This window comes from Vipera ursinii (assembly GCF_947247035.1).
Source record: "Vipera ursinii genome assembly, chromosome: 1".
NCBI classification, from domain to species: domain Eukaryota; kingdom Metazoa; phylum Chordata; class Lepidosauria; order Squamata; family Viperidae; genus Vipera; species Vipera ursinii.
In genome coordinates this window covers 186,353,705-186,368,783 of record NC_139512.1, presented here as the reverse complement: position 1 = coordinate 186,368,783, position 15,079 = coordinate 186,353,705, and the positions used below count along the sequence as shown (strand labels likewise).

Genomic DNA, 15,079 nt, shown 5'->3' with positions numbered 1-15,079 from the left:
ATGGGGGTGGAGTTTACAGAACTGTCGGGTTGCAACAGTAACTGAGATGGAAGGGAACTTGAGATCATGTAGTCTAGCCCACTGCTATCACAAGAAAGTACAGTACTGTATTTCTGATAAATGCCTATCCAGTCTCTTCTTAAAAGCCTCCAGTGAGGGAACACTCAAAACTTCTGGAGGCAATTTAAATTAAAAACTTTTTTTAAAAACCTGCCCCTGATCAGTACAAGTCTCTCCAGGCAAACTCCAAAATGAGATGTGGGGATTTCCTTCCAATAAAGGTTCAGCAGAATCTCTGGTGGGTCTGTGCTAGGGAGAGGAGGCAGCAGCAGCCACATGCTATACATTTCAGGCAAATGCAAACAGTCAATCTTGCAAAGTACTGTACTTACAAACACAATAAAAAGCAGAGCAGTTCCCAAAGTGATTACAAAAAATACAGTACAGTGCTTATTGTATAGTGGGTTCTGGAATGCAGGAAAGATGCCAGGCCAATGAGTACAGCATAGCGGCTCTTTATTGGTGGTAGAAACTGTACTGGGAAAATAGGGGTTACCTGTACCTTTATATACCTGGCCAGGTACGCCCTCAGCCAATCAGTTTAAACCTTAGTTTCCCGCTGAAAACTGACCACAGCAGTTTCGGTACAGCGCCACCTGGTGGTATCGGCTATGCCGCGGCTTACTGTATCTCTTAAACCCCCATACATAACACCCCTCCCCCCTTTAAGAACAAACAATAGTTTCAATAGGTGAACAGCAAATAATTACAATACAGTAACAACAGGCTTAAAAACGACATGCCGTAATACCATGCCCTTCCGCCTCCCCTCATGTCTGCACATATTCGGCGAGATAGGTGGGTGGTCTATGAGTCCTGGATGAACGTCTTAGGAGTTCCCCCCGTCCCAGACAGCAGAGTCAGTGGCTGAGTCCTGGCTGGCAGTTTCTGGTTGACCCACCCCAGAGTCTGACCCTGTGGCTGGGTTGTCGTGATGGCCCTGGGCCGGCTGTTGCCCGGGCCGGGCAGGGCTCTCTGGCAACAGTAGTGGGTCCATGAGGTCCTCCTCGGGCTCACATCCAGTTGTTTGTTGGTAGGGTTGATAGTGATGATTTGTGGACGATGGAGGGTGATCCTCCGGTTGGTTGTTCTGTGACCTTTCAGGAACCCGTTTCCTGACTTGGTCTATGTGTCGTCTGATCTGTCAGCCCCCCTCCACCCCTACAATGTAGGATAAGGGCCCGGTTCTGTCAACCACCACCCCTGGAATCCACGCATGTCCCGGACCGTAGTTCCTGGCCCAAACCAAGTCATTGGCGTGTAGCTCCCTAGGGGATTTGGGTTGCTCAGTCTCCGCAGCCACTCTGTTGGGGTGGAGCCTGTTCAATTTGGTGATGAGGCGCCTGCCCCAACAAAGTTCCGCTGGGCTCTTTCCCGTGGCTGTGCATGGTTTGGTGTGTTGTGCTAACAGGAATTGTGCCAGCCTGTGATGCAAGTCACTGCTGATGATGCGCCTCAACATGTCCTTGGTCATTCGCACCATGCGCTCTGCTTGTCCATTGGTCGATGGGTGGAAGGGTGCAGCTGTGACGTGCCTAATCAAGTTGGCTTTCGTGAATGCCTGGAAATCAGCAGAGGTGAATTGAGGCCCGTTATCCAAGATCAACATGTCAGGGAGGCCGTGTGTGGCAAAGAGCCCCCTGAGCACTTGGATTGTTTTGGCCGTGGCCATATTAGTGACTGGCACTACCTCTAACTATTTGGAGTGGCTGTCTACCACCACTAGGAATAGCTGTCCTTGGAAAGGACCAGCGTAATCAATGTGGACCCTGGACCAGGGGGTGCGTGTTGCCTCCCATTTGTGGACAGGTGTGTGGGGCAGCTCCGGCCTGGACCTTTGGCAGTCTTAGCAACTATGTACCCATTCCTCTATTGTCTTGTGTAGACCTGGCCATCACAGGTAACTCCTAGCTAACACCTTCATCCTAACTATGCCTGGGTGCCCTTCGTGTAACGACTGTACGACTCTGTCCCTCAGTGTCTCCGGAATAATGACTCTACTACCCTACAACAGGTATCCCTTGTGGGCAGACAATTCATGCCTCCTTGTGAAGTAAGCCTGGAATTCCGGGCCCGGCCTCTTCTCTTGCCACCTCGTGACTACCCAAGACTGAACCCTGCTCAGGATTCTGTCTGATGTTGTCTCAGCAGCTATGTCCTTTGCATGTAGGGGGCATTCGGGTAGGTCCTGGATGGCCAGTATTTGGGCTGCCGGTGCTGGATCGGGTTCTGAGTTTGCTAGGGGTAACCTACTTAATCCATCTGCATGGCCCATTTCTTTGCCTGGTTTGTGAACCAGTTTATAGGTGTATGCAGATAGGAATATGGACCACCTGAGCATCCTTGGGGATAAAATTTGGGGGGTTTGTCGGTAGTGAACAACCCCAATAGAGGCTTATGATCAGTGAATATGGTGAACTCCCTGCCATCGAGGTAGTCATGGAATTTTTTGACCCCAGCCACTATTGCCAGGGCTTCCTTGTCAATCTGGGCGTAATTTCTTTCTGCCCCTGACAATGTTCTGGAGTAGTATGTGATGGGCATCTGTTCCCCATTTCCTTCAAGGTGACTCAGCACTGCTCCCACTCCATAGGGGGAGGCATCGCAAGCGATGCAGATGGGCTTTGACTCAATGAAGTGTGTGACTGTAGATTTGCTGGACAGTAATTATTTTAAATTTTGAAAACTTTTTTCGTGGACCTTGGTCCAGTTCCGTGCAGCCTTCTTGTCTAGGAGCCTGTGCAAGGGCTCAGCTATCGCTGCCTTGTGGGGGAGGAAAGAGTGGTAGAAGTTTATGAGCCCAAGGAAGGCTTGCAGTTCCGCCTTGTTCTTGGGGGTGGGGGCAATTTTGATTGCCCTCACCTTGTATTCTGCAGGGTGAATCCCTTTGGCATCAATTTTAAAACCTAAAAATTCTGTGGCTTTAACGCCAACGCAGCACTTGTCTCTTTTTAATTTGAGACCTGCAGAGTGAAACCTACCTAAAACTGCCTGCATTCTCTCAGCCAACACCTCTTTTGTGTCCCCTGCAATGAGGACATCATCAAAGTAAGGGCATACCCCTGGAATGCCCTTTAGAGTCCGCTCCATTACCTCCTGGAATATTCCTGGAGCTACACTGACACCGAACTGCAAACGGTTAACTCTGAAGGTTCCTCTGTGTGTGACTATTGTTTGGGTGTCTGCCGTTTCCCAAGTAACTGAAAGCTGCTGGTACACCTGCGCGAGATCCAGCTTTGCGAAGATGGCGCTGCCTTGGAGGGAAGCAAGAACGTGGCTGACCGTTGGAACCAGGTAAGCATGCTGATTAAGGGCCCGATTTATCGTGCACTTATAATCAGTGCAGATTCTCACTTCCCCATTGGATTTGAGGGGGGTAACTATGGGAGTCTCCCACTCTCCCCCTTCTACTGGCTGTAAAATCCCCTGTTGCACTAGCTTATCTAGTTCACTGTCAATCTTATGTTTGAGCGCGAAGGGGACTCTCTGGGGTTTGATCCTCATGGGTAGGACGTTGGGGTTCAGTTTAAAGGAGATGCGGGGCCCAGTGTACCTGCCTAATTTGTCATCAAATACGTCTGCAAACGCTTTGCAGACAGCTTCGATGCTGTTGGCCTGGGTGCTGTGAATGCCTGAGATCCCTATGCCTAGGGCCTTAAACTAGTCCAACCCAACTAGGCTAGTCCTCCGGCCCTCGACCACAAGAATATCCAAGTGCCCTTGGAAGTTCTTGAACCGCACCGAAAGGGTGGCCTCCCCTTTGATTTTTACGGGGGCGTGTTGGAAATTGGTTAAGGTTATGCTGGAAGGCCTCAATTTGGCCCACCGCTTGTTCCAGCCACACACAAGTTTAAAAGTCTCATGTGAAATTACTGAGACTGCAGAGCTGGAGTCAAGCTTCATTTTGCAGGGAATGCCTTGCAAATGTATGTCCAGTTTAATTTGGGGGATGAGCAACTAGGGGACCCCTGTGTTGCAGATGGCCCTCCGGCTTGGTAGTGCGCTGATGGGCCCCAGTACCTTTCAGCGACATGTCCTCTGGATGGAGCTCGTGTAGGCCATCTCGGGAACGGTTATGGCAGACCACTGCGATGTGGCCTGTTTTCCCACAGGCCTGACACGTGGCCATCTGGAACTTGCAGGTCACCCTTGCATGGTTCCTGCCGCAACTGGCAGACTTGGGGGAGGTTGCGCCGCAGTCGGCACACTTGGGGAAGGTTGCTGGCTTCCGCTGGGCCCCCTGGTTGCCGCGACTTTGCTGAGGTTGCTCTGGCCTTTGGTGAACCAAGTCAATTTCGGGCTCCCCATCCACTTCACCGCTCCCACCGTACGCAGCATTTGCCAGGTGAATGGATCCCTCTGGGCTGCTGGGTCAGGGGGGTTGGACCACATGTACTGCACCGCCGGCCGCCTTGTTGGCCAAGACCTCGTCCTGAGCGTCTTGGAGGGTCAAGTTGGGCCTCGCAAACAGTTGCTGTTGTAGGTGCTTGTCGCATAGGCTGCACACGAGCTGGTCACGCAGCCTCTCGTCCAGGTTGCTGAACTTGCACAGGCATGTGGCCTCTTGCAAGGCCACGATGAATTCTGATGCCGACTCGCCCAGCCGTTGAAACTGCATTTCGAACTGGCCCTACCAGGCCAGCTCGGACATTCGTGGCTGGAAGTGAGCATTCAGCTTCTCGGCTTGGTCTCGGTACACGATGGTCTCTATCGATGTTGGCATGAACAGGCTGACGGCCAAATCATAGGTTGCAAGGCCACTCATGCAGAGCAGGGCCGCTGCTTTCTGGCCGTCTTCTGTGATCCAGTTGGCCCGGAGGAACCCCTCGACCTACCCCAGGTGGGAGGCCCATCGTTCGGGGTGGCAGATGTCGAATTCGTGGATCTGGTCGATCTGTGCCATTCTCCTGCATCCGGTTCAGGAGTCCTGCTTCAGAGGTGACCGCTAGCATGGTGACTAGCCGGTCATTGATTGGGGGGAGGGAAAGATGCCTCTTTCCTCCAGCAAGTGATGCTGTCCCCGAGTGAATTCAGCTCTTAGGTGAAGCAGGATCCCACCTTCGTCGCTGCTATAGTGTAGTGGGTTCTGGAACGCAGGAAAAACGCCAGGCCAATGAGTACAGCATAGTGGCTCTTTATTGGTGGTAGAGACTGTACTAGGAAAATAGGGGTTACCTGTACCTTTATATAACTGGCCAGGTACACGCTCAGCCAATCAGTTTAAACCTTAGTTTCCCACTGAAAACTAACAGTTTTCAGTAAAGCGCCACCTGGTGGTATCAGCTATGCCACGGCTTACTGTATCTCTTAAACCCCCATACATAACAGTGCTATACGGTAACAGAAAAGAATATTTTAAAATACTAGCTCTCTACAGTACAGTACTGTAGTCTTCAAGTCCAGCAAGCAGCAGATTTTTCACGCAGCTCCAGGAAATGGTTGGTGCCACCAGATTTTGTTTGGCCATGTGACCAGGCACAACTCCCCCAAAACAACAACAACAACAACAACAACCACTTCTGGCTTTTCATACCCGAACAGGCCTAGACAAGTAACAGAGTGACTGAGTGCAGGTCACATGGCTACAGAGGCCTGTTTTTGATCGCAATTTTGAATTTCTAATGTAAGTACCCTTTCTAAATAACATGGTTTTTCTGAAATCTTGCTAAATTGTATGTGCCTGCCTATCTGGATCTGAAAGTCTCACAGTATCTTAGCTACTTATTCTCCATGATTTTCTGTGGCATCCCTCATCTGGACCTGGGAGGATTTAACCCATATTCTAATGCATTTGTTGCTGTACTCAGTGCCACATATTTAGTTGAAAATCAATACCTAGGAAAGTCCTGGAAAAGATTCTGGAAAAGATAATCAAAAAACAGATCTGTGAACAACTAGAAGCAAACAAAGTTATAACTAGCAGCCAGCATGGGTTTGTTAAAAACAGATCATGCGAAACCAATCTTATTTCATTCTTTGATAAAGTGACTAAATTAGTAGACCAGCAAAACACACTGGACATAGTATACTTAGATTTCAGTAAGGCATTTGAGAAAGTAGACCACAACCTGCTGCTTATTAAGCTAGAAAAAGTTGGGATAGACAACATCACCACCAGATGAATCTGAAGCTCGCTGACTACTCAGTGAGTAGTCCTCAATGGAACTACATCCACCTGGAGAGAAGTAAGCAGTGGGGTACCACAAGGCTCCGTCTTAGGCCCAGTACTCTTCAATATCTTCATATAAGACTTAGATGAGGGAATAGAAGGGGAACTCATCAAATTTGCAGATGACACTAAATTGTCAGGAATAGCCAACACCCCAGAAGACAAGCTAAAGATTTAAAAAGATCTTGACAAACTTGAACTATGGGCCCTAACCAACAAAATGAGTTTTAATGTGGAAAAAAGCAAAGTTTTACATTTAGGCAGGAAAAATCAAAGGTATAAGTACATATTAGGTGAGACCTGGCTCAAAAATAGTAACTGTGAGAGGGACCTTGGAGTCCTAGTGTTCAATCACTTGACTATGAGCCAACAGTGTTCAGCAACAGCTAAAAAAACTAACACAATCCTGGGTTGTATAACCAAGATCACACAAAGTATTAGAACTGATTTATAAAACCTTAGTAAGACCACACCTGGAATACTGCAACCGAAGGCCTGGAGACTAAAACATATGAAGAACGGCCGCAGGACTTGGGTTTGGCTAGTATACAGAAAAGAAGCTGTGAATGCTCCAACACTGGAAGTCTTTAAGAAGAGATTGGACAGCCATTTGTCTGAAATGGTATAGGGTTTCCTGCCTGAGCAGGGGATTGTATTAGATGATCTCCAAGGTCCCTTCCAAGAAGAAGAAGAAGAAGAAGAAGAAGAAGAAGAAGAAGAAGAAGAAGAAGAAGAAGAAGAAGAAGAAGAAGAAGAAGAAGAAGAAGAAGAAGAGGAGGAGGAGGAGGAGGAGGAGGAGGAGGAGGAGGAGGAGGAGGAGGAGGAGGAGGAGGAGGAGGAGGAGGAGGAGGAGGAGGAGGAGGAGATGATAATAGCAGTATTCCAGTATTTGAGGGGCTGCCACAAAGAAGAGGGCATCAAACTATTCTCCAAGGCACCAGAGGGCAGGACAAGAAACAATAGTTGGAAACTGACCAAAGATTGAAGCAACCTGGAATTAAGGAAAAACTTAGTAAGGACAATTAACCGGTGAAACAGCTTGCCTTCAGAAATCGTGGGCACTCCATCACTGGAGGTTTTAAAGAAGAGTCACTTGTCTGAAATGGTATAGGTTCTCCTACTTGAGCAGGGGGGCTGGACTAGAAGGCCTCCAAGGTCCCTTCCAGATTCTATTCTATTCTATTCTATTCTATTCTATTCTATTCTATTCTATTCTATTCTATTCTATTCTATTCTATTCTATTCTATTCTATTCTATTCTATTCTATTCTATTCTAATTATCTGATCAGTATGCTGTTCCTGCCTTCATCTTACACTCTACCACTATGTATTGGACTGTCTCTGAGGCCTCTGCTTCTATAGATATGGTACCTTAGTCCCTGTTCTTGTACTACTATGATCAGTGCCTCAGTGCTGTCTTTACACCAGTCTTTTCCAGCCACTGGAAAGATTTCCCAATGTCTGTAAGCTCAGCTATCTGTCAATGGTAAGTCCCAAGCAGGGTCTTCCCTTGCCATCTCATTTCTTCTAATTGATCTTCCTCCAATATCTGCTACTGCCTTAGGCATTGTCTCAGCAGCTCATCTTTGGGTGCCATCTTAGTGATGTACTCTTGGATGCTTTGGGTGTCATCTATGAAAGTGGCTTTGACACTCACCAGACCCCAACCACCCTCTTTCCTGCAAGTGTACAATCTCGGGCTGTTAGACTTGGGGTGGAAACCTCTGTATATTGTGAAGTGCTTTTGGGTCTTTATATTAGCAGCTTCCATATCCTTCTTTAGCCAGCTTGTTAATTTGTCAAGGTATCTAATGACTGGGAGAGAATATATGCTGATGGCATGGATCTTGTTCTTCCCATTGTGCTGGCTCTTTAGGAACTATCTGATTCTTTGGTGGTACTTGGTTGTTGCTATCTTCCTTGCCTCCTCATTGTGGTTCCCATGTGACTGTAGGACACCAAAATAATTGTAATTTGTTTGCAAGTCTGCTGTGTGACCCTCTAGTAGTTCCACTCCATCAGTCTTAATTACTTTCCTTCTCTTGACTACTATCCAGTTACACTTCTCTAGTCTGAATGATATCCCAATGTCCTCAATATAAATCCATGTCAGCTACTGTGATTGTGACTGATTCCTGTTCTGGGAGATTGCTATGGCTTGCTTTCAAGTCCTGCAGCCCCTTTGCTCTGGTGTTATATGTCTTCTCTTTCTCCGATATGTTTTTTCAGTACTGTTCAGTTTCTGCTGTTGGTGGTTCTGCTGTACTGTGTTATTACAGTGCATTGGGAGTTGTTTGTTTGTTTGTCTGGTGTATGGCAATGTTACATTAGCCAGGGGACTACGATGTTACTACAAAGTAGTTGTTTGGCTGCAAACAATTGCTAGTCTGTTCAGTTCATGTTCACACACTATCCAGAGTGCACCACAGGAGGCGGCATTCAGAAAGGTTCAGTGGCATTTTGCAGCATTATTTGGGGCTTTTCCCTTTACCAATATTGCCTCACATTGAGAGGGTGATAGTGATGTTCCAACTTCAGAGGTTGGCTGAATATCCTGTTGTTCTTCCAGGTCTTTTTGAGTAAGGGATGCAATTGTTCTAATTCAAGTTATGAAAGCACAATGCTTCACTATGTTGAAGCATTGGAAAACTAGCTGTTTTTCAGTTAGTGTAGATACATGACTTTTGTCCATCTGTAGTTCCCTCATATGTTTCATATATTCCTCTCATTAGGTCTACTGTTGCAGTAGTATTCCAGGTTCTCTTGTCTTGTCCATCCATGGTTTGTTGCAGTAGCCCACTTATCAGATCATCCTGGTGCGCACCTGATGTAGTTAATCCCACCTAGTTAATCTTCTAGTTCGTGTCACTCTCCTATTTAGAAGTAGGCAAGGTAAAGCATTAGGGGATCTTTGCCCAAGGACCCCTATGATAATGTAGGTACCAGCTGGGATTAAAACTCTGGTCTCCCACAACAAAGTCCACGCTCTAACTACACTATCCATCCACTATATACATATGCAGCATTTGATACCCGCACGCACGCACACACACACACACAGAGAGAGAGAGAGAGAGAGAGAGAGAGAGAGAGAGAGAGAGAGAGAGAGAGAGAGAGAATTGGAACATGTCCAAATAAAGACAGCAGGAAATGTTCAGTTAACTAGAAATGAAAATCAGCATCTTTCCCATGAAGTCTTGGTAAATTTTGGGAATCAAAAGCTGTTAACTTTGATTAATTAATTAATTTGCTTGTTAAATTTATGTGTTTCCTCTGGGAGCTCAAGGCAGCTTACATGGTATCACCTTTATTTATTTTTTCTCTGTAAGATAAGTTAGGCTGAGAAACAGTGAGATGCCCAAAGTGAGCTACTATTGCAGATACCCAAAGTTCTAAAATGATTTTCTAACAGTTTTACCACATAATTTTGGGCTCATCTTCTGCTCCAGAAGAAATGTCGTGAGACGTCCTCTGGAGCTGTGGAGTAAAAACTATAATTTTCATTAGATCTTCACTAACTGTAGAGCATGACTGATTAGACCTGGCTCTGAGAAACACTTGCTTGAGACAAAAAAAATTAAGTATGATGATTATGATGAAAAATAATGCAACTGATAATTTTATCCATACATGGATAAAAAAACACAAGAAAAATAAATCACATAACCAAACATTTCCATAATATTCTTGGCTCATATGGCTGAAATAATTGATAAATCAAAAGAACCAGAAATTAGCATGTAATCAATTCCAGAGTACTGTATGTCTTAAATATGTTTGTCCTTTAACTGTTGGATTCATTTTCATTCAGATTAAAAACCAGAAAGAATTGAATAAAGAGCTTTTATGAGCAATCTATGTTTTTGTCTACATAGATACAGTTCTATAGAACTCTGTAGAACTGTAGATACAGTTCTACAAAGGAATTATTGAGTCTGTCATCTGCACCTCTTTAACTGTCTAGTTTGGCACTACAACCAAACAAGACAGACACAGACTTCAACAGATAATTAAAACTGCAGGGGGGAAAAACAGTTGCTACCAACCTGTCTTCCACTGAGGATCTGTATACTGCACAAGTCAAAAAGAGGGCTATGAAAATATCTACAGGCCCCTCATATCCTGGACATAACTTCAACTTCTACCCTCAAAACAATGTTATAGGGCATTGCACTCTATAACAACTAGACCAGGGCTTTTCAACCTTTTCACCCATTGTACCATTTTTAGAATATGGCAACCTCCGAGTACCACCAGTCGCCTAGCAAGGTGTCAAAAACTTGACAAAAAAAAGGAAAAAAGTGATGAAGTACAGGTAGTCCTCGACTTACAGTTCACTTAGTGACTGTTCAAAGTTACAATGGGAATGAAAAAAGTGCCCCCTAAGCCACAGCTGAGCAAGACACCTGCCTGCCTGCCTGGCAGCGCTCTTCCTCCTGTCTGAGGTTTTCATTGTTGTGAGCATTTCTGTTGAGGATTGGCAGGGTGGGGTGGGGTATTTGGTTTTTATTCCCCCTGTCTGCTGGGTGGCTGCAGAAGGTTTTGTTCACTTCACATGACCCTGGGACCCTGGATATGAATTAGTTGCCAAGCATCTGAATGTAAATCACAAGACCCTGGGGATGCTGCAACATTCTAGCTGATCGGCACTTCTACTGGGCTCAGAAGTGCCAGGATCAGTGCTGAGCTCCAGCTGGAGCCTGGCGCTGATCCTGGCATTTCCACTGAGCCCTGACAGCCCCGAAGAAGCGCTGATCCTGGCGCTTCCGCTGAGCCCTGACAGCCCTTCAGCTCCAGCTCAGACTTGTGCGGTGCTGTCACCGGTTCAGCTCATTCTCCTCCCTCCCCCACTACCACTTTTCTAGGATGGTCATGTATCACCTGCCAGGTTCCAATGTAATAATAATAATAATAATAATAATAATAATAATAATAATAATAATAATAATAATAATAATAATAATAATAATAATAATAATAAGTTGGAAGGGACCTTGGAGGTCATCTAGTCCAACCCCCTGCTCAGGCAGGAAACCCTATACCATTTCAGACAAATGGCTGTCCAGTCTTCTCTTAGAAACGTCCAGTGTTGGAGCATTCACCACTTCTGGAGGCAGGTTGTTCCACTGGTTAGTTGTTCTAACTGTCAGGAAGTTTCTCCTTAGTTCTAGGTTGCTTCTCTCCTTGACTAGTTTCCATCCATTGCTTCTTGTCCTGCTTTCAGGTGCTTTGGAGAATAGCTTGACTCCCTCTTCTTTGTGGCAGCCCCTGAGATATTTGAACACTGCTATCATGTCACCCCTCACCCTTCTCTTCGTTAAACTACACATACCCAATTCCGGCAACCGTTCCCTATATGTTTTAGCCTCCAGTCTCCCAATCATCTTTGTTGCCCTTCTCTGTACCCTTTCTAGAGTCTCAACATCTTTTTTACATCATGGTGACCAAAACTGGATGCAGTATTCCAGGTGTGGCCTTACCAAGGCATTTTAAAGTGGTATTAGTACTTCACGTGATCTTGATTCTATCCCTCTGTTAATGCAGCCTAGCACTGTCTTGGCTTTTTTGGCAGCTGCAGCACACTGCTGGCTCATATTGAAGTGATTGTCTACTAGGACTCTGAGATCCCTCTCACAGTTACTACTATTGAGCAAGGTACCACCTATACTATACCTGTGCATTTGATTTTTCCTGCCTAAATGTAGGACCTTACTTTTTTCACCATTGAATTTCATTTTGTTAGATAGTGCCCAGTGTTCGAGTCTGTCCAGATCCTCCTGTATCTTAAGCCTATCTTCTGGAGTATTGGCTATTCCTGCCAGCTTGGTGTCGTCTGCAAATTTGATGAGTTCCCCATCTATCCCCTCATCCAAATCGTTGATGAAGATGTTGAAGAGCACTGGGCCCAGAACAGAGCCCTGGGGCACCCCACTACACACTTCCTTCCATGTAGATGCAGTTCCATTGAGGACCACATGCTGAGTACGGCCTGTCAGCCAGCTACGAATCCATCTGGTGGTGATGCTGTCTAACCCACATTTTTCTATCTTATCAAGTAGTAGGTTGTGATCTACTTTATCAAATGCCTTACTGTAACACAGGTGGTACCCATACCACTGGTTGAAAAGCCCTGAACTAGACACAAGGACAGTTTTTTCCCCCATGCCATCACTCTGCTAAACAACTAATTCTGACATCATTGTCAAACTATCTAGTAAGGCTGTATTACTATTATTCTTCTAATCTTTCCTATTACTTATCTCCTTATCTACTTATGACTCTTTGTTGCTTGTATCTTATGATTTATATTGTTTTATGTAGTATCCTAGTATGATTTATGTTGTTTGCTTATTTAGTATCCTATGACTGTCACTAAGTGTTATATCTTATGATTTATGATTAATGTATTTTTATGATCACTATGATCATGATATATCACTTATTGCTTTTATGTACACTGAGAGCTTATACAGCAGAGAAAAATTTCTTGTGTGTCCAACCACACTTGGCCAATAAAAAATTCTGTTCTGTTCTGTTTTATTCTATACATTCTTTGAATCAAATTTTAGGAGAAGGTAGAATAAAGTAACAGCATAGGTTTCAATTGATACAGGAAATGAAACCAATGCATAGCCATATTATTGTTTCCTCTTACAAAAATGAAATAATCCTTTGAATCCTTCTTCACTTTAACATTAAAAATATTAAAATATTTTTATTAAAATATTTGTTAAAATTAAAGCTACTTTCTTTGCTCAGGAATTCTGGGAATTGAAATCCACCAGTCATAAAAGAGCCAAGGTTGCCTACCCCTGCAGAAGATCCACTAACTAAAAATTGCTGACCAAATGTGGGGTGGGGAAATTTATTTTTTATTTGTACCCTAGCCATGTGTTCTTTGTAAAAGATAACACTGTTTTCTCGAAGTATTACTAGATGCTCTCTTAAAAATATATTAATTCCAAAATACTTAAAAGTATTAGATTCAAAAGTAAATTTTAAAATATTGGACATATTTTTGGCTTATGAGATGGTATATGGATATCATACATTATAGAGTAAATCCTAACTTGAAGCAGAGTTAAGCTATATGAACGTTATGATTTACTGTCAACTCCTAGTGAGGGTATATACTGTGCATTCAGAAAGTATTCAGAGCCCCTTCACTTTTGTCAATTTTAGAAATGTAAATTTATTAAAAAGAAAAAACTAAAATATCACTTTGGCATAAATATTCAGACCCTTTGCAACAACTCCTAAAATTTAGCTCAGTTGCCTTGCATTTCTTTTGATCAGTGCTGACATGTTTCTACACCTTGATTGGTAAATTAAATTGATTGGACATGATTTGGAAAGTCACACACCTTTCTATAGAAGTCCTCACAGCTTAATGAATATTTTAGCAGAGCAAAAGCCATGAGGTTAAAGGAACTGCCTGCAGACCTCAGAGACAGGATTATTGCAAGGCACACATCTGGGGAAGGCTACAATTGAATGTGCTGCACTGAAGAGCACAGTGGTCTCCATAATTCTCAAATGGAAAAAGTTTGTCACAACCAGAACTCTTCTAAGAGCTGGTCACCTGGTCAACTAAGCAATTGGGGGACAAGGGCCTTAGTAAGAGAGGTGACCAAGAATCCAATGGTCACTGACTGAGCTCCAGAGATCCTGTGTGGAGATAGGACAGAGTTCCTCCACCAATCTGGACTTTATGGCAGAGTGGCTAGACCAGGGGTCTTGAAACTTGCCCCTTTTATGACTTGTGGACTTCAACTCCCAGAATTCCTTAGCCAGACATGCTGGCTGAGGAATTCTGGGAGTTGAAGTCCACAAGTTATAAAAGGGCCACGTTTCAAGACCCCTGGACTAGACAGAAGCCTCTCCTCAGTGCAAAATAGATGAAAACCTGCTTGGAGTTTCAAAAAACACCTGAAGGATTCCCAGACTGTGGGGAACAAGGTTCTCTGCTCTGATGAAACCAAGATTGAACTGTTTGGCCACAACAGTTCTGTAGGCTCACTTTTTCAGAGGTCTTACCAGTGTATAAGGAGCAAAATGGAAAAGGCCAGTGTATAGCAGAATTTAACATGTGGCTAAAGGAGTGGTGTAAAGGAGAAGGCTTTGGTTATATTAGTCACGATGTCTGTAGCTGGTCCAATGAAAAAATGTACAAAAGAGATGGTCTGCATCCATCCAAGAAAGGGACTGAGTTACTTGGCAATAAATTCACAGCTTTTCTTAAGGAATATTTAAACTAAACAATGGGGACAGTGAGTTAATTGATACAGAACATCACTGTCCCCGGCAATCTAAGAAAATAGGGGTACTTAGGCACCACACACGTTATGTAGCAAGTAAACACAGGGTCAGTCATAAAGGACTCAAATGTCTGTACACCAATGCGCAGAGTATGAACAGTAAGCAGGGTGAACTAGAAATTCAGGTAAATGAGAGCGGATATGATATTGTTGCCATTACAGAAACATGGTGGGACGAAACCCACAAATGGAACACACAGCTAGAGGGATTTAAATTATTTAAAAGAAATAGACTAAACAAAGGAGGAGGTGGAGTTGCTCTTTATATAAGAAATAACTTTATCTCTACAGAAATAGAGCACAACAATGATGAAAACTGTAAACTTGAATGTATTTGGGTCAATATAAAAGGGGAAAATGACATTGCCATAGGTGTATACTATAGGCCGCCCAACCAAACAGAGGAAATAGATGAACTTTTTGCTAGTCAGTTAACTAAGGTATGTAGGAAGCGCATCACAATAGTAATGGGGGACTTTAATTACCCTGATATAAACTGGGAGACAAATTCTGCACCAAGTGGAAGATCTA

At 44.4% G+C, this 15,079-nt stretch overlaps 1 protein-coding gene across 1 annotated transcript in view; it reads left to right on the top strand.

Moving 5' to 3' along the window:
• Nucleotides 1–15,079, top strand: part of TRPM8 (transient receptor potential cation channel subfamily M member 8) — a gene marked incomplete at both ends in the record, with an annotated part of 349,124 nt that overhangs the window by 301,552 nt on the left and 32,493 nt on the right. The window lies entirely within an intron of this gene.